This window comes from Sinohyriopsis cumingii, chromosome 6, assembly GCF_028554795.1.
Source record: "Sinohyriopsis cumingii isolate HCF-2022 chromosome 6, ASM2855479v2, whole genome shotgun sequence".
NCBI lineage: Eukaryota > Metazoa > Mollusca > Bivalvia > Unionida > Unionidae > Sinohyriopsis > Sinohyriopsis cumingii.
Window position 1 is genome coordinate 19,880,835 of NC_142966.1, and position 20,065 is coordinate 19,900,899.

At 36.5% G+C, this 20,065-nt stretch overlaps 1 long non-coding RNA gene across 1 annotated transcript; it reads left to right on the forward strand.

The window, feature by feature from the left end:
- Positions 1-3,382: 3,382 nt before the first annotated feature.
- On the forward strand, positions 3,383-18,009 carry LOC149796464 (uncharacterized). Its single transcript, XR_016421434.1, has 3 exons — positions 3,383-3,537; positions 4,683-4,787; positions 17,853-18,009. It is a non-coding gene; the product is annotated as an uncharacterized LOC149796464 (long non-coding RNA).
- Positions 18,010-20,065: the final 2,056 nt, after the last annotated feature.

Here is a 20,065-nt window from a genome sequence, read left to right on the forward strand (position 1 = left end):
CATCAGAATAAATCATTACCAAACATTAACATGCCATAACGTAAACGGATACGTATTACTTTAGAAGAATGTCGGTTATTCTACTCGACGACATTGGGTGAGGTGGGGAAGGGGGACTTGCCGAACAATTTTATGTATAAAAAAAAGACTCGAATAAAACAATTTTCTGTTGAAAAGACACCAATAAACAACGTCGTAACCGATAAGGAGGATATTCAGCTGCAGTGGGAAAATGGAGCAAATGGAAAGTGAATTATTTATGTACCAAGATTTAAATGACGTTTTTGAATGGTTTTGCAATGTGCATGAAAACAATACCCACTCGCATATCACGCTTACGCTAAGAATAAGAACTATTAATGTATATTCAGTTGAAATAAGTCTATTATTATAACAAGAAGAACTTTTTAATGATTAATTTACTTTAAACGAATATATTAAATGAAGATATTAAGTGCTTTGAAGTATGTAGCTTTCTTACTATGTACATCACATAGACTTCTCACTACAAATTTAGTCCCCCTCTGGAAAGGCCACCCGTCTTATAAGGCCACTTTCCCGGTGTAGAAGGGGGACCACTGTATATTAATGATAAAATCTAATCTTAAATACATACACCAAAGATATCAACAAATATATTGATATAAAAAGCCGACACACCAGAATCTTTGATTCCACCATTATCATTGTGATCAGCAACGTAAACAAAGGGTCACGTGATCATCTTCTGGAAGGTTATAGAAGCAAGTATTTGTTACAGATCACGTTTACCCAGTGTGATCCTGACGAAAAACAATCATTTTTACTCTAAGAGAAAAAAAAAATGTTTACATCTTAAAGACAAAGTCCCATCATGACCTTGGAAACAACCAATCATTTTAAAATAAAATAGAACTTGTTTACGAAGGTTGCTACAAATTCTGAACCATATCAGGACTTAGATCCCAACAGTCAATGCCAAACTATTTTCTGAAAAAAGTACCTTATCAACTATAATAATAAACAAAATTTAAAACTGACAAACAATTACATTGAAATAAATATATATTGAATCAGATATAATTCAATCAAATATATATAACACATTGTGACGACATCTAGTTCTAGGTTTGCCATAGAAGATACGGACAAAGATCAGGCTGTATAATAACTACTCCTATCTTCGAATGATGATAATGCCCAGGTTAAATTTGCATAATATCGTACTTACTTCCTGAATTGAGGTAACACTTAGAAAATTCCCTATATTAAGACACCACCGAAAAATAGCCAGTAACAAAATGCAATTTTCAAAGAAGGTGATAACTCAATGTAAACTATCTCCATTTCGATTTGATTGGAAGTGCTACATGTTTTAGCATTATTTTAATGAAATTTATGTCCTATCAATGAAGAATTTCATTATTTAAAGTGGGCTGCAATGTAAAATTAACCCTATGTTCCAAAACAATCAAGGTACTGTAATCTGGTCTTCAGTCTAGCGATATGGTTCCTTTAATTTAGTCATTTTAAATTCATACTTCAATTTCCCTTGAGTTCAGAAATAACAGTACATGTTTTATAATTCTTGTGTGTTACATGTCATACCATATTTTGTTGATATGAATGAGTTCAGATTTGGGATCTTGGTATGGAATAGGAATCATGTATTACAAGATTTCGTGTATTTCTTCTGACGTAGATTGGGTGAATATGTGAACTATCTGTCTTATATGGTTTGCATCATTTATTCTGAGGATTGATTCTTCTGTTGAAAATCTATGCCAATGAATCTCTAATTTAGCAAAGTAACATGGTTAGGACAAAAAGTGAATTCTATTAATTTTTGTATAATTAAGTTGTGAATTCTCTTTAGCTGAGAATCGACTTAACGTGTGGGATAGTTCAGCTGGTAAATTAATAGTCACAGCGGGATGCGATGATTTATCTCAAGCGGTGTACTTATATCATGAAACTCAGTTAAGAATTTGGTTGCCGCTAACCATACATCGATTTATGATAATAGGTTGTTTGTGTATTAAGTGTGAATTATCATGGATGAATTCGATCGACAATATCTGACGGAAAATAGTGGGAATATTTTTTGATCTTAGGAAAAGGAAAATCCTGACATCTGTGTTATTTTGGGTGTGATCTTTTGTATGTAAAGGAAACAGCTCTACGAACACCTGACTGCACAGTGGGAAAGCGAGCGCAATCCGCAACAAATATTTGATGACCCGAAGAGGCGAGAGAGAGAGAGAGAGAGAGAGAGAGAGAGAGAGAGAGAAACGGTGATTTGGATAGGACCGGAAGCAATAGGTGATGGCTGTTATGCCGGTAATCTGAATTCGCTGTCACTCGATCATGTGATGAAATCTTTGTTCTACTAGTAACAGAACTACTGATTGAAAGTGAGTTTCGCTTAATTTTGTAACTCTATTTCTGAGAGATAGCAAATCATTCTCATATCATTTTTGTTCATGTAACTGATGAAGTTTTTTTCATACGGGTCTCGAGTTATTCAATTATATATATATGCTCACTTTTGTGTTATTCCATCCCTTATTTTTATATTTTTTTAATTACTCGTTCCGGGCAATAACACCCTGGTCGATCATCTGCTAGATAACTATAACCAAAAACGATAAGGAATAGGGGAAGATCTCACATCAATCCAACACCCCACCTACCCCCCATCCCCGACGGTATTTATTTTTTGTTTTTGCCTAGAAAAGTCTCATATACCTACAATCAAAGCATATGTTGGCAAAGAATGTTGGAAACAAGTGTTCATATTATATTGTTTGAGAGAATGTCAGCACATTCAACTATCTATGTTTCTCTGTATTGTCTGAGTCAAAAGTCAGAACATTGAACTGTCCCTCTTTTTGCCCTATCAGATTGAGATTGTTCACGGTGTATTGTATACATATCAGAAACTAAATATTATACTTTTGAATTAAAAACATTTCTTTCAAAATTTTGCCATTTATTCTTACTTTTCAGATAATCTTTTTTCTCTTTTACGCTTAATTACATGATATGTACAAAATAAATTATGGACCAATTTTAATTTTGCACAGGAAAATGCCACAAAAAAATAAATAAAAAAAATAATAAAAAAATGCGTGAGGATGGATATAAGTGAAGTTACAAATGTTCCTACACACATATGAATCCTCTCCCTTTGACGCCTAAACTGATTTTACGCTTGTCAGCAGTACGCACCAAAATCAATAGAATGTGCCCCAGTTTCTATATTTGATAAGTTGCTCTGTTACTGTAGCGTAATGTTCGCTATATTGTTTGAGAGAAAGTCGGCACATTGAACAATCTATGTTTCTCCGTATTGTTTCAGTTAAAATTTAGAACATTGGACTATAGCAATTTTGCCCTATCAGACTGAGATAAGGCTTATTGTCCACGGTGTACTGACCATTTTATCTCTGCATTTATATGATTATATCTTTCCTCTCATTCTTGACTGCAAGCACATTGGACACACAGCCGAAATGAAGGGACACTACCTTTTTCTTCTGTCCTTCTCTGTAGCATGTAAGTTTGATACCTGTTAATAAGCACCCTTGGTTTTAAAGTCGTAAAGTGTTGACCATTATAAATAAATCCCATTTCATGATAGCTTGCCTGTCATATACTGTTTCACAAGAAGGAAAAGAAAAAGTATTAATACTCGCGATTTCTTTGAGTATGAACAATTTATTCTTAACTCATAGAAGGACATCCCAGCCTTCTGGTAGAAGTACATGTATACCGTATTTGCATAGCAGTAACTTGAAATACAAGGAAAACGACACTCTTGTACGGATTTGATAAGAATTATAAATTCACTACAAAAACCTTGACGTCATACGTGATGTACACAACGATTCGAGAGAATAAAAATCTTGAATTGTATAGAGTTGTAAGTATTTTAACCCACGTGTTTCCACCAACTAATGAGCAAGTATCTGGAATACCTCATGAAGTCTGTTCAAATCGCTCATTATCATTAACAGTAAATGTTTAGGCACCCACCATTGATATATCGTTATTACTTACCTGTATATACTACTTTCAATAATGTATGCCTAAGTTATATTCTAAAACTAGGAGGGGGAGAGATACAGTATTACCCAAACTATTTGAATGCAATGGTAAGTTTTCAGTTTATGGCAATGACGTTACTGTGTTGCGTGCGTGCGTATGTAAGTCCCTTCTCTCCCTTCTTGTCCGTCCGTCAAATTTAGTGTCCACTCGCTCACTTTCGAAGGACTACATTTATTGACATCATATGTAGATGAATATTGTGTTCAGAAGAATTAGGTCAAATTTGATTCACCATTTGTTGGAAACAATCGAAGAAATTACTGTTCTGCATTGATTTAAAACTTTGCTTTAGCATATTTATCCGGGTTTTCTTGAATTACATTAGGTTGCGCATCGGTGTTGTATAAACACATGCATAGTTTGGTTTTTATCTGATGGAAAATCATGAATTCCAATAAATGTTAATGGTCCTAATTGCAATATAGCTCCTCACAGGCAATGAATTTCGCAAAATTTGTCATAACTTCCTAATATTTAAATTATTTTTATAAACTAATAGAAAATAACGTAATTGAAAAACCAATTTAAAAGATATGATATCAATTTTATGATTAAATTACATGGTAACGGTCATAATTTGAATTCTTTCACAGTGGCTGTAGCATGGAGCTGCGATACCACACACACGTGCACAAATTTTTGCCCGGATGGTTATCACGAACAGTGTGATACGCAAGGAGAATGTGTCTGCCCTGACCGTAAGAAAATGTGTTGGTTCGGTGTCTCTCTGCTTCTCTGTCTGTATGCCGTCAGCACTCTGTCTGTATGCCCTCTATGCCGTCAACACTCTGTATGCCGTGTATGCCGTCAGCAGTATCTCTGTATGCCATGTATGCCGTCAGCACTCTGTATGCCATCAGTACTCTGTATGCCGTCAGCACTATGTATGCCCTGTATGCCGTCAATATTCTGTATGCCGTATATGTCGTCATCACTCTGTCTGTATGCCGTCAACACCCTCTTTATGCTCTGTATGCCGTCAGCAGTCTGTATGCCGTCAGCACTCTGTCTGCATGCTGTCAGCACTCTGTATGCTGTCAGCACTATGTCTGTAGGGCTTGTATGCCATCAGCACTCTGTACGCCGTCAGAACTCTGTATACTCTGTATGCCGTCAGCACTGTGTTTCACAAACTTAGCAAATATTAGCGTCTGTTTATATCCCTCAGTTTTTGTCTCGTCTTTCTGATCCGCAAAATAGCGATCTTCTCTTTCATTAACACATTAACCCCGGAGCTTTTTGTCATTTTTGCCTGAAAATCGAGTAGGAAACACATTTTGAAAGCTATTTCTGAATAGACTCGAAAACACCAAATCCCCGGCCTTCTTTCAATAACATACTGCCTAGTTGTGTTGGAAACATCGTTTGTCGTTGGCTATTTGATGGCGCTAGTAAATATTGTATATGGCATACGAATTGAAAGTATATTGAGTTTCCTCTCTCTTGGGATTCGCTTTTCACCATCCTGCCAGTGCTGTTCGTGAACAAGACAGAGCTTGATGGACATAAATCATTCGTTATGAAGTAAAAAATGAACCTGCTTATATAAAAAAAGAATTATTACAGGACTTTTCAAGGGCTTGCCTTCATTTGGGAAGCAAATATTACGTACATGGTTAGCGTGTGCATCCATCTCCTCTTCCTAAGAGTTATATTTCTAATCCAACCTAAGCATTCATCTGCACTTCCAGATAGTTTTACTTCTAATCCATCGTGTACACCCATTTCCACTTCAGACAGCTATAGTTCTAATCCAGCCTGAACATTCATCTCCACTTCCACGCAGTTGTGATTACTATCTAGCCTGAGAATCCATCTCCACTTCCTGACTGCTATAGTTCTAATCCAGCCCGGGCATCTATCTCTACTTCCTGACAGCTATAGTTCTAATCCAGCCTGAGCATCCATCTCCACTTCCTGACAGCTATAGTTCTAATCCAGTCTGCGCATCCATCTCCACTTCCTGACAGCTATATTTCTAATCCAGCCTGAACATTCATCTCCACTTCCTGACAGCCATAGTTCTAATCCAGCCTGAACATCCATCTCCACTTCCTGACAGCTATAGTTCTAATTCAGCCTGAGCATCCATCTCCACTTCCTGACAGCTATAGTTCTAATCCAGCCTGAGCATCCATCTCCACTTCCTGACAGCTATAGTTCTAATCCAGCCTGAGCATCCATCTCCACTTCCTGACAGCTATAGTTCTAATTCAGCTTGAACATTCATCTCCAGTTCCTGACAGCTATAGTTCTAATCCAGCCTGAGCATCCATCTCTACTTCCTGACAGCTATAGTTCTAATCCAGCCCGAGCATCCATCTCTACTTCCTGACAGCTATAGTTCTAATCCAACCTGAATATCCATCTCCATTGCCAGACTGCAAAAGTTCTAATCCAGCCTGAACAGCTTGAGTTCAGGCTAATACGGCTCATTATATTACATGTTATGATTTATTTCCTGTAAATATTCCCCTCCGTACTTTCACGTTTTGGGAAAGAGTTAAAGCTTTAAATACAATTATTCCCAAAGAGTGCCATTGGTCCTTTGTTATGATACTCGAAATGCGAATGTCCTAACGAAGGTTTAAATAAACTAAATTTTTTATTTTGATATCTCAGTGATAATTGGAAAACTCGACTTAGCTTTTGCTGTACATCCAATAAAATATAGCTTGCTCTGCATGACCATTGGTTTATTCCTGAACTTTAGAGGTAAAATATTTTTTTAAGACATGCACATATACTATTTTATTATTTTGATTTATATTTTAAACTTTCATAAGTGCAATAGTAATGACAACACCGAAAATGTATTTATGTATTTCGAGGACAGGCAAAATAAGTATTCTGTGTGCTATTTCACGTACACTTGCCCACCACACGAGCAGTCATCAGCTATCTGCTTCAGACTTCAGACATCTAATGATTTTCCTGTTTGTGATGAAGAAAAAAGAAATGCTAGTCCAAATAGATTAAAGAAATGTATGTGTACGTTATTTTCGTCTTCAGTCGGAGTGTTATAGAGCAAGCGACTTTTGCCTGTGCTTTTCCCATGTTGAGCGGAACTACAAACAGCAACAAATACCGCGTAATGTGTAACATGATGACCCGTATGAGCCCTTATGCGAGAGAGGACGTAAGTTGCCATTAACTTTGCGAGAGACGAAATATCTATGGATATTTGGAGGACAGCTTGTGGAGATAGCTAGAAAAAGCATTGTGGAGGAATAATCATGTTGTATTAGAACGTTTTCTGTGTGGAACTGAAGATTGGTGGTCAGGATAACCAAATACACAAATAACTTGGCTTCTAAATGAAGGAAAATCCACGAAAACTCCGGCCATTAAAAGACTGGACACTATTAGCCACAACATAATAGCAACTCCCAGAGAAAACTCTGGCTAGGGTTGAAAGCTGTTGAAGAAGCTTTACACAAAGGATACATGCTCAGCTTCGGCACTGAACATTAGGTAACTCATTGTGTTGACAGGGTGTCCATGCACTTTGTTGTTGTCCATATTGGAAGAATGCTACACAGCTTAAACATATCTAAAGCAATGAATTTAAAACAAAAACCTTCCATTTAGTAAAGTTATGTAATTATACCATCAGTTATCTATATGAATATTTTTGGTCCATCTTTGCAAAGGTTTATAAATTTTCAATGGGAAATTGTCCAGGCTAAATAGAGTACAACGTCTAAACTAATCAATATTTATTGGACGCCAGAGCTGTCTTAAGATGATACATTTTATTACATGATGTACAAACCTCTTTATATGGTGTGCTTTTGTCCTTATATCACTCGCAAACTTCTTTATTTGTGGTGCTTTTGTCCTTATATGATGTGCAAACTTCTTTATATGATGTACTTTGGTCCTTATAAGATGTACAAACTTCTTTATATGCGGTGCCTTCGTCTTGTGATGTGCGAACGTCTTTATATGCTTGCTTTCGTCTTTATATGATGTGCAAACGTCTTTATATGATGTACTTTCGTCCTTATATGATGTGCAAACTTCTTTAAATGTGATGCATACATCATATGATGTGCACACTTTCTTTTATATGCGGTGCCTTTGTACTTATATGATGTGCAAACTTCCTTTTATGTACGGTGTTTTTGTCCCTATATGATGTGCAAACTTCTTTTTATATGCGGTGTTTTCGTCCTTATATGATGTGCTAAATCCTTTATATGCAGTGCTTTCGTCTTTATATGATGTGCAACTTCTTTATATACAGTGCGTTCGTCCTTATATGATTTGCAAACTTCTTTTTATATGCGGTGTTTTCGTCCTTATATGATGTGCTAAATCCTTTATATGCGGTGCTTTCGTCTTTATATGATGTGCAAACTTCTTTATATACAGTGCTTTTGTCCTTATATGATTTGCAAACTTTATGATGATGAGCAAACACGGAACTTTCACAGGCGCGGTAAGGGGCCAAACAGTCCTTGGACAAAAGTAATTTGGCCGATTTAAAATGAGCAATCTATTTCAATAAGAGAGAGAGAGAGAGAGAGAGAGAGAGAGTTAGTTTATAATGACGAAGGTATCTTGGTACTGATAATAATGATTGCAAAATATATTCTCAATAAATGACATTTAACTGCATAACAATCGTTGGTTAAGAGAGACCCTTACCAACATTGTTCTATATATTTTACTTGGGGTAGACATGACTGTATTTAAAGACCCTTTAAAAATGACTAAAAATATTTCATTCAGTGTCGCATGTACTAACCATAATTTTGGTGAACATATAGCCCTCTGAGTAGGTGAAGATTTTATATCCATTCTACCCATGTGTATATTTTCTTCGGCTTGAATATACTTTGTTTTCAGTGGCACCAAAAAGCCTTACGTAATGATACCTATCACCCCTTGTCAAATAAACTACACGATTCAGCGAATCTCAACATGTTTCTTCTATGGTTGTGTAACCAGATTCCTCCCCACCAGTGGGTGGGAGGAAACATGTAATGGCGAGCCATAATGTTTTACGATGTTGACCAAATCGTGTTTAGAGATGAAATCAGGGTGGGGGCGGTATATACACCCCCTTACCCGTATGTTCTGGCGCCCATGCTTCCCACATGAAAATAAAATGTCAGTGTTTATTAATAATTTTCAGATCATTTAAAGAAGAGATGGAGCTTTTAGACATTGCTAATTAAAGTAACCGGTGTTCATCGATGTAAGGACAAAAAATTAATCTATGTAATCAACATTAGATACATTTTATTATATTGGTGTTTAATTTCGATTTATGTTCAACTCTTGTATCACCCATATGGCGTTACATGTTGAATCTTATATATAACACTTGTCCTACAGCTTTTTATAACCGGTCTGATGTTAAATGTTGATTCTTGTATATGCATCTGGTCTAACAGCGTTTTATCACCCATTAGGTGCTAAATGTTGATTCTTGTATGTGTAAATACTCTCACAGCTTTGTATCACCTTTTATTGTTAAATGTTGATTCTTGTATGTGTAAATAGTCTCAAGGCTTTTAATCACCAATTTGGTGTTAAATGTTGATTCTTGTATGTATAAACTAGTCTCACAGCTTTTCATCACCGTTTTGTGCTAAATGTTGGTTCTTGTATATGTAACTATTCTCACGGCGTTTTGTCACCCATTTGGTGTTAAATGTTGATTCTTCCATGTTCTACTAGTAGCAGTCTTCATCCAATATATTTGTATATTACCACTGTATTTTAAAATTATCACGAAGTAAAAGTACGTGTTGTATTTTTCAACATTGATCAGTTCTGTAAAATATACATTACTGAATTTTCCACCCAAAAAATTCTCTGAAAATTGGTAACTTGGCGTACATTAAAACTACACGAAATAACAGTTCAATTTGCTGATTCAACACCTATATCGTCAACTGTCAATGTCTCTAAGTTTTGTCATCTTTCTAGGTTATTTTACGCCACTGCCACCCCAACAGTCAATCTCTCTCTCTCTCTCTCTCTCTCTCTCTCTCTCTCTCTCTCTCAAAAGAGGTGTAGGATTTAAGGAATGTATACCTTTGCATACATTACGTAGTTATGATTTCAATTAGGGTGGCAGTCGATTTGGGTATAGTTGGGACTGGACTTGATTTTTATAAATAATATTAAGTCTGTTTCTTTCATTTTGAGAAAAGAAAACCCTGATCTAAATGATTCCAACTTGATGGGAAGGTAACATTTAATATCACCGTGATATGCAGTGTCACACATTTATATCAGGGATTCTACTAATTTTCGGAATTAAGCAGTCCAGCACATCATGGTTACTGGTTTGGAAGTTATTGTGGGTTTAACACAACTTGTCAGCACACGACAGGCTATACATGGCAGCCAGTATGACTGGTGGAGGACAAACCTGGGAAAACCCATGTAAGAACCACCGACCCATGCGACGCTACTGGCAAGCTTCTTCACATATCCACATTAGCCGAGCCCGAGACTCGAATACACATGGACAGAGGTGATCGGTAAAGGCGATTGCTTTAGACCACAAGGTCTCCCGGGTTGCCTGTTTTGGAAGTCCCATCCCTAACTACTGGAATTGCCCAAGTGTTTAGTGGTATAATCATTTAGTGGTATACCAACCATTCAGTGTTAACATATAAGTACAATGTCTCTTGTATTTGTGATATCCAGGGAGTGATAGAAAGAGTTAAAGATTTTAGAGTGTAGAAGATAAATGTTTTGCTGTTTTGATTGTTGAGTGAAGAGAGAGTTTTTTTTTAATATAAAGATTTAGGCAGGTCCACAAACGTCATCTTGGTATAATCATAAATGGGGTAGGAGAGAGATGGAATTCTATCAAACCGGACACACTACAAATGTACAGTACAGTTAGTTTTATTCGCATTGCAAAAGGAATTAATCTTGCAAACAAAATTTACTTCAACATCATACTTTCTTTTACTTGGCATGCATACGCACAAATCGTTGTATATAGCCAGTATAAATAAAAACTACAATACAAAAGCACACATAATGATTATGCACCAATGTATATTGTAAAAGCACAAAATATTTATTACATGGTTGATATAGTGCTATGTTCTGGTTCTTAAAATATGGAATATTAAAATAGCAGTGCAAAAAGCTATTTGAGAGTGACTTTATTATGTGACTTTTAGATAATGCATGTTATGTCTGATGCCATATACAAATACTTCAATACCGCTCGAAAACTTCAAAAATTTATCAGATTTGTTCTGGGTTTAGAATCAAAACTGCATTTAGACAATAATCGGTTCACTCGATTGGTTAAAATGTTATATTCATATTTTACCCATTTTACCACTGGACACAACTTCATGATTCGTACCGTTAATGGTCTGATTCAAAGTCTTCCGTAGATGCAAGCATGTATTGCATAAAATGTGCAAATCTGGTACCTGCTGTAACCTAGGATCTTATAGTATTGTAAATTAAATCCCAGAAAATCCTAAATGTTATATCACAAGTCCAAAAGTTTAGAATAATCCGAATGAATTCCAAGTCTTGAATGTCCTGAGGTACCAGTAGTATTGATGTGTCAAGATGATAAAATCCAGAATGTCTTTAAATGAATTAACAATAATCCCAAAGTAGTGTTTTGTCGTAAATGTCAATGAGCACTTTGTAATTCCAATATATAATTGAAATAAATGGTTCCTCTCAAATTATATCTGAATACAGATAAAGACTCTGACTGTCAATTTCCAAAGACTGATATTAATATAGCAACGAATAAATTTGTCTACTTCATTCTTATAATCATCCCCACTTTAAATATGTTGCAATAGCATTTTCTGAAAAGACTTAATTATTATCATGGAATACACCAAACTGTACACAAGATCTGGCCTTGAATTTAAATTCAAGTAAAAGTCACGACAATAATCAGTTAGACAATATAATTTCCAAGGGAAAGCCAAGGTCCTGAACTCAAGTCTGTGTAAACATAATTATAAAATGTCATTAGCCATTTAGACCCAAACTCCTACCCTCAATTACTGATAAAGGTGAATCACACAATACGAATTATGTATACATAAGTATTCATAAAGAAAAAGAAAGATTCATTCACCAGAGTTTTCTTTTCCATATTAGTCAAACATGCATATGGTACTATAAGAATTACAATTACAGTGTGATATTCTATCTTATAATTAGTAAAAAGTATACAAAAAGTAATATAGTGCTTCTATAAATGTGAAAGTGCATCTGCAGTCAGATTTTATTATCCCTTGATGTGTATAGTGTCAATATTGTATTCCTGCAACATCAGACTCGACCATAACAATCTCTGATTTTTGTTTACCATTTTGTTAATGAACGGAAAGGGGTTGTGATCACCGAATACAATACTAGGATAAGGAGATTTACTAATATACAGTTCAAAATACTACAAAGACAATATTAGGACCAAACATTCCTTCTCAATTCTGAAATAGTTTCTCTAGTGCTTGTTAATTAATTTTAAGAAATAGCACACTGGGTAAGCAACCTATTTTGTGTTCTTAAATCAATACGCCACCAACCCCTACATAACTTGCTTCAATGCACATTTTAAATATCTGACTAAAATTTGGCGCTGAACGAACTGGTGACTCTAAATTATGGTCTTTAAATAATCAAAAGTCTCCTGACATTTGTCAGAACAATGATATTTGCATTTTTACTCAACACATTCGTCAGAGGGTCCGGCAATCATGGAAACATTTAAGCGAAATTTCCGATATTTCCAGTCATACCTAATGATCGCGTCAGTTGCTTTAGTAATGATAGACAATGGGAATTCTGAATTAACCGTGACCTTACCTTCTACGGGTTCAACTTGACCGTGTCCTAAAAATGTAACACGAGCACCACAAACTCACTTTTACCTAAGTTGATTGTCAAATTTGAGTCGATCAAAGAACTTCCGAGTGGTTTCCAAGTGATCTTTCTAGGTGTCGTTGTAGACGATGACGTCATCGATGTCAGCATCACAATTATCGAGACCAAATGTTATCATGTTCATTAAACTCTAGAATAATGAGAAATTGTCATATAAAAAAGCATCAGTTTATATTGATAAAGCCCATCTCGAGTTGCAAATAGAGAAATTTATTTTGCCCTTTCCGTCAGTGGAATTAGCCAGAATCCTTTCAAAAAGGTCGAACTTGGTGACATATTTGGCATTTCCAAATTTTCAATGCAGTCATTGTTCCATGAAAATGGAAATGAATAATTTTTGCAACACTGTTGAGTCTTTTATAGTACACATAGTATCTGGCTTCGGCACAAGAGTACATGCTGAACTCAAATTACCTTTATTCAGATTAATGAAACCATTCTCCAGTAAATACTGATTTTCTTTATTTAAACATTTCCTTCTTGAAAGGATTCATCCTATACAGATGCTGTTTCACAGGTAGATTTAATTTGTTAGTATTGGTACATCTGCAAAAAGTGCTTGTATTAATATATTATTTTCTTTATTTCACTCTTTTCTTGTGGCTGTAGATGTATAAGTTTCTGGTCCAGATTCTTCAATATTTCTGAATTTAGAAGATTGGTTATATCAAAGTCACTACAGTCAGACTTGCATTCCATCCTTTTCATCCTAACTATATGGAACAGGTGCAACAAAATCGATAACTTATATCTGAAATCAGATATACAGTCAAGAAGAATAAATCCCTGAATCTTCATTTGAGAGAAATTTCTCTTTTAATAACTGCAGTGGTCCATGAACAGTATGTCCAAAAACTAGTTCAAAGGGACTAAAACGCAATGATTCTTGAACTGATTGGCAAACAGCAAACAACAGTAAATGAACAGCCTTGCCCCAGTCCTTTCCTGTATGAAAGCAATATGATTGAATCAGGCTCTTCATCGCTTAATTAAATCTTTCTAAAGCATATTGGCTTTCAGGATGATAGAGAGAAGATTTGAAATGTAATTTACCTAATTAATTCAAAATTGTTGGTAAATTCCAGACATAACATTTGACCCTTCATCAGACTGAACAGGTTTTGGAAGGCCAAATGTGTAATAAGAATGGTTTTAGTTTTAGTTTTTCTCAGAGGAATTGCCTCTGTAATTCTTGTAGACGCATACATTATGGTCAGCAAATATTGGTTGCCTAACTTGGTCTTAGGGAAGGAACCGACACAGTCTACCATTATTCTATTAAATGGCTCGTCAAATGCAGGATTAGGTTGCGGATGAAAATCACTTTTAATTTTCGGTCAATAAAAATGATTCAAGATGTTGTGATAAGTCTTATCGCCTTCTAATTGATCAGCCAAGGGCATTTCACTGTCAAGATTAAGAATTTCCTATCGATATGACTTGGGAACGGACATTTGATAGTTCACTGACCACTCAGGTGGTCTCATTTCCTCAACAGTATCTCTTTTTGCACAAAAACAAACAAACTGGTACTTGTGTGGCCTATGTTTCGCTCTTAGACCTCTGAAACAAAACAGGAGATCTCAGGATCTTGTTCATGTTCGACAATGAGTGATTGTCCTTTCTTACCTTGATTAAAACAAAGGATAATGAGTAGTAAAAAGAGGATTACTTAATAATAATTATAGATTGATCAATACCAGAAGCAAAAGAGACCTCATCAAAAGCCTGACGAATATATATATATATATATATATATATATATATATATATATATATATATATATATATATATATATATATATATATATATATATATATATATATATATATATATATATATATATATCAGTTAATGTAATCATTTTCTAAGCAACACCATTCTCAAGAGCACTTTATGCCATAGTTCTAGTAATTGCACAAGCTGGATATAAATCGGGAATTTCAATCTGAAGAGAATCAACTTTTTGATCCTAACTAGGCTTGTAAGTTAAAATCGATTAACTCCAATCATAGATATAGCTTGGTCATTGCTTAGTAACAAACAGATACCTTCCATAGGTAAAGAGAGTACTGTTCCGACTGCCACGTATTCTGAGAGCAAGTTTATGCCAAACTTGACAGAATGAAGAGGAAATTTAAAAAAAACACATGTTACTCCATGCATATAAGTACACTTCCACTATAAGAAGACTTCTCAGAAAAGGCAAAGTACTTGATAACAAAAGACACTGAGAAACTCCTGTGTCCCTTAATATTTTAATAGTGATAGGCTTGACAGAATCACATATAAGTGATATAGAACCTTTATGAAAAAAACTCCATCGTTGTTAATGGAAAATTACACCAAACCGTAATTAAGGTTAGGTCATGAAGCTAAATTCGAGCAAACATAACAAGAAGTATAAGACAATTTATACATGTGATGATGCGAGAGTTTCTTACTATTGAAGAGATGTCTACAATATTGGGATTCGGACATAGCTGAATCCATCGTCATTCCACACTTCCCTTGTCACAAACTTCACCATAGTTGACAAACTTGAACAGGATCGCTCCGTTGGCCTAGTGGTTGGAGCGTCCGCCTCGGATGCGGAGGTCGCGGGTTCGAACCCCGGTCGAGTCATACCAAAGACTTATAAAAATGGTACTAACAGCTGCCTCGCCTGGCGCTCAGTATTAAGAGGTTAGTGTTCGTCCTGGTCGTCCAGGTGTCAGGATAATGTCATACACACACACACACACACACACACACACACACACACACACATACACACATGAACCAGTGAATTATGAATTGTTTGCTTTGTCTGCATCACATACACAAATCCCCCACCGAGAACACATTTGCAAAGGTCCGGTATATTGCGGATGTTACTCTCTCTCTCTCTTTCTCTCTCTCTCTCTCTCACACACACACACACACACACAACCAAACAATGCATTTGTGGTCTATAATTTATATGTGTGCATGGACTTAACACTTCTGTTTATTTTAATTATCTGTCGGGTACTATGCGATCAGTAGGGGACACATTGGAAATAAACGAACGCATATTAGCAGGACTGATCGGATGCTTCCAGGGTCACACATCAGTACACCACTCCTCACACGATAAAAATTAAAATTATAAATCCTGTACCATTATGCTTCTTAACACCACCATTTAAGGAAAAAACAATAACAACAGCGAAGAAAACCGAAACAAACGAAATGGAAATCTTATCATGGCTAACATAATACTATCCAAGCACTGGACCTAAAGTTTCTGTTTTAATTAAAAAGAAAACAACACCCTATGATATTGCACTCCACACGACAGCAACACTTTATGCTATTGCACAACACATAATACATAATTTAATAACTACCATGGCACTACTATATATAGTTCTTTATTATCAAAAATATTCATAGGCCACCATGATCATGCTTACACAGTAGAAAAATTTACAAAATTATGATCCTTCGCACAAACTCTGACGTTATTAATTCTGAATTTGTATTTGATTAGAACTTCGCAACCAATTCATCTAAAAGTTAAATGTTATAAATTAAACTTTATACATTCAACTTTATAAATTAAACTTTATACATTCAACTTTATGAATTAAATAAATATTAAGATATTAGATCTGAGATCATTTTTATATGCTTCAGAATTAATTATAATGTATATTATTATTATTATAATTATTATTATCATTATTGCTTTTGTTCTTTTGATGAATGTTGATAATGATGACGATGATGATGGTGATAATGAAGATAATTATTATTATTATTATTATTATTATTATTATTATTATTATTAGTAGTAGTAGTAGTAGTAGTAGTAGTAGTAGTAGAAACAGTATTGAATACAATATGCCTTCGACAAATTACTTAAAGATGAATTATTTTGATGTTCGTGATGTGCAACAAGATCGGGTGTTGGTTTCAGATAAAAGAAGAAAATATAAAAAGACTGTGTGGCCTAAATTTCTTTAGGTTATCGGTGTTTTGCAACCAACAAAATAGATTGTGTCGGTGGTAGTGGTGTTAGTGGGGCAGAATACATTCAATCAATGCTATTAATATTTGTTTACTTTCTGCGTTCTTCCTATAATCTAGTATATGACGATAAAAATAATCTTTACGGAATAAATCTTATCTCAAATTTTATTTTATTATCTTATGTTAAAATGGCTAAGAATTGCTGACTCGTGCAGATGGACTGAATTTAATCCTTAACCTTTAAAGTACTCGTTTTTATATACCACGTGCGATGAATAAGAACGACTGTAGATATAATTTACCCCTGTATATGGTTCTATTTGTTCTTTAACTTGGAAAATAAATAAGATGCATCACACCATAGATTTCTGATCATAATTTTACTTATACATAAACAGGTTGGAAGTCTAACGATGCACTATACAAATTTGTCACCAAGTCTGTACGATGCTTTTTTATATCAATGACTGGGTAAACAAAAAATCTTTTATTTTAACCAGGGCACATACATTTTCCCAAGCAACCGTCAATCTCTAAATGTGTACATATGGGGTCTTCCACTAATGTTGCAATATTTAACTAACCATATTTCAAAAGTCGAATGTCAACATCGAACCCATTTAATTTTTTAGAACGGTAGAATTTTATACGCAATATGTTTGGTACTATTGATGAAGGGGCCACTTCATATGCAAATTTAAAAGACAGTATTAAATTTTCGATGATGATATACAGTATGACTATAACAAGTAGAAAACTATCCATCAATAAAACATGTAAATGTACTTACCGCGAAATCATTCAAAATTTACCACATCCAAATAACCAGCGACAAAATATAAATTTTCTTGATTTTCAGATAAGTGTTCCAGTGCCGGCGCCTGTCCAGTTGGTCAAGGAAGCGGGTGTCCTCCCCCACCACAAGCTAACGTTACGTGTGTTGACGGCCACTGTCGTTGTGTCAGATCGTAAAATACAATGTAGTATATTATAGATAAAAAATAATTATTTTCACATTTGGCTGTTTTATGTTATGCTATGCTATGCTATGCTATGCTATGTTATGTTATGTTATGTTATGTTAATCATGCATGCATGCATGTATTTATGTATGTATGTATGTATGTATGTATGTATGTATGTATGTATGTATGTATGTATGTATGTATGTATGTATGTATGTATGTATGTATGTGTGTATGTATGTATGTATTATATCATCTTCGCTAGCCAAAAGTTCCGATAACCCTATCTACACCTTGGCAGATCGAACAGCTATATTGGTGCTTTGTCCTTGCGATATCTGTTGGATTTCATGTGTTACCTCCCTTAGTTTCATGAAAACTTAGTCTCAAGTTGTTACACAAACAGTATTTATTCACACACGTTCTGAGTATACATCAATAAGCTTCCATGATGGATCGCGGCGCCCCCTGCCTCAGGGAGATGTCAGGACCATGTGTCCTGGATTGACCACTGACCTACAGCAGATCGACGATGCACGGAAGACTGCCGTCATTGACAGAGAACTCTCCCGACTGAACATCGACATTGCCTGCCTCCAGGAGACCCGACTGGCTGACAGCGGCACCATCATGGAAGCCAATTACACATTCTTTTGGCAGGGGAAGCCCTTGGATGAACCTAGGCAGCATGGTGTAGGCTTTGCCGTCAAGAACACGCTAATCGCCTTCATTGAACCTCCATCATCAGGTACTGAGAGAATCCTTGCCCTCCGGCTGTCAACATCCTTAGGCCCGGTCAACATCTTAAGTGTGTACGCCCCAACCCTCTACTCCACCTACTAGGAGAAAGACAAGTTTTATGAGGCTCTGGATCAGGCAATATCCAGTATCCCCAACAATGAAAGCCTTTACTTACTAGGAGACTTCAATGCTAGAGTGGGAGCTGACCATGAGGCCTGGTCCACCTGTCTCGGCTTTTACGGAAGGGGCAAGATCAACGAGAATGGTCATCGACTGCTGGAGATGTGCTGCTCCCACAGTCTATGTGTGACCAACACTTTCTTCAAATGCAAGGAGATCCACCAGGTGTCATGGAGACACCCACGTTCACGCCACTGGCACCAGCTAGAACTCGTCATCACCAGGCGTGCAGAACTGGCCAGTGTCCTCCTTACCCGCAGCTACCACAGTGCCGATTGTGACACGGACCATTCCCTCGTGGCCAGCAAGGTGCGAATATTACCCAAGAAGCTGCACCACGCCAAGAAGAAGGGTCACCCACGTATCAACACCTGCTGTGCAAGCAACCCAGAGAAAACACAGCAGTTCATCAGCAAACTGAAGGAAGCCCTCACCAAAGTGACACCTGATGACACCATTGATTCCAAGTGGCCCATATCCGTGACTCTGTGTACAATTCAGCCATCACAGCTTACGGGAAGAGGGAGCGAAAGAATGTCGACTGGTATGAGGCAAACTGGGAGGAGATGGAGCCCATGACTGAGGCAAAGAGGAAAGCCCTCCTGGCATACAAGGCTGCACCTAGCCCCAGAACACTACAAGCCCTCAGGATTGCAAGGAATAACGCCCAGAAGACCGCCCGCCGCTGTGCCAACACCTACTGGCTGAACCTTTTCAACAGTATACAGACAGCTGCTGATACCGGGGATACAAGAGGAATGTATGAGGGTATCAAAAAGGCGACAGCCCCCCCCCCCAGCTACAAGACCGCCCACCTCAAGTCCAAGACGGGCGAAGTCATCACAGACCAGGGGAAACAACTGCAGCGATGGGTTGAGCACTATCTCGAGCTATATGCAACCCAAAACAATGTCACTGGAACTGCTCTGGACGCCATTCCAGACCTGCCTGTCATGGAGGAGCTAGACACACAGCCCACCCTGGAAGAGCTCGGAAAAGCCATCGATTGCCTTGCCTGTGGGAAGGCTCCTGGAAGTGACGGCATTCCGCATGAAGTCCTCAAGAGCGGAAAACCAGCACTGCTCCAGCCCCTACACACACTCCTCTGCCTTTGCTGGGAACAGGGATACATCCCACAGGACATGCGTGACGCCAACATCGTCACTTTGTACAAAAACAAAGGAGA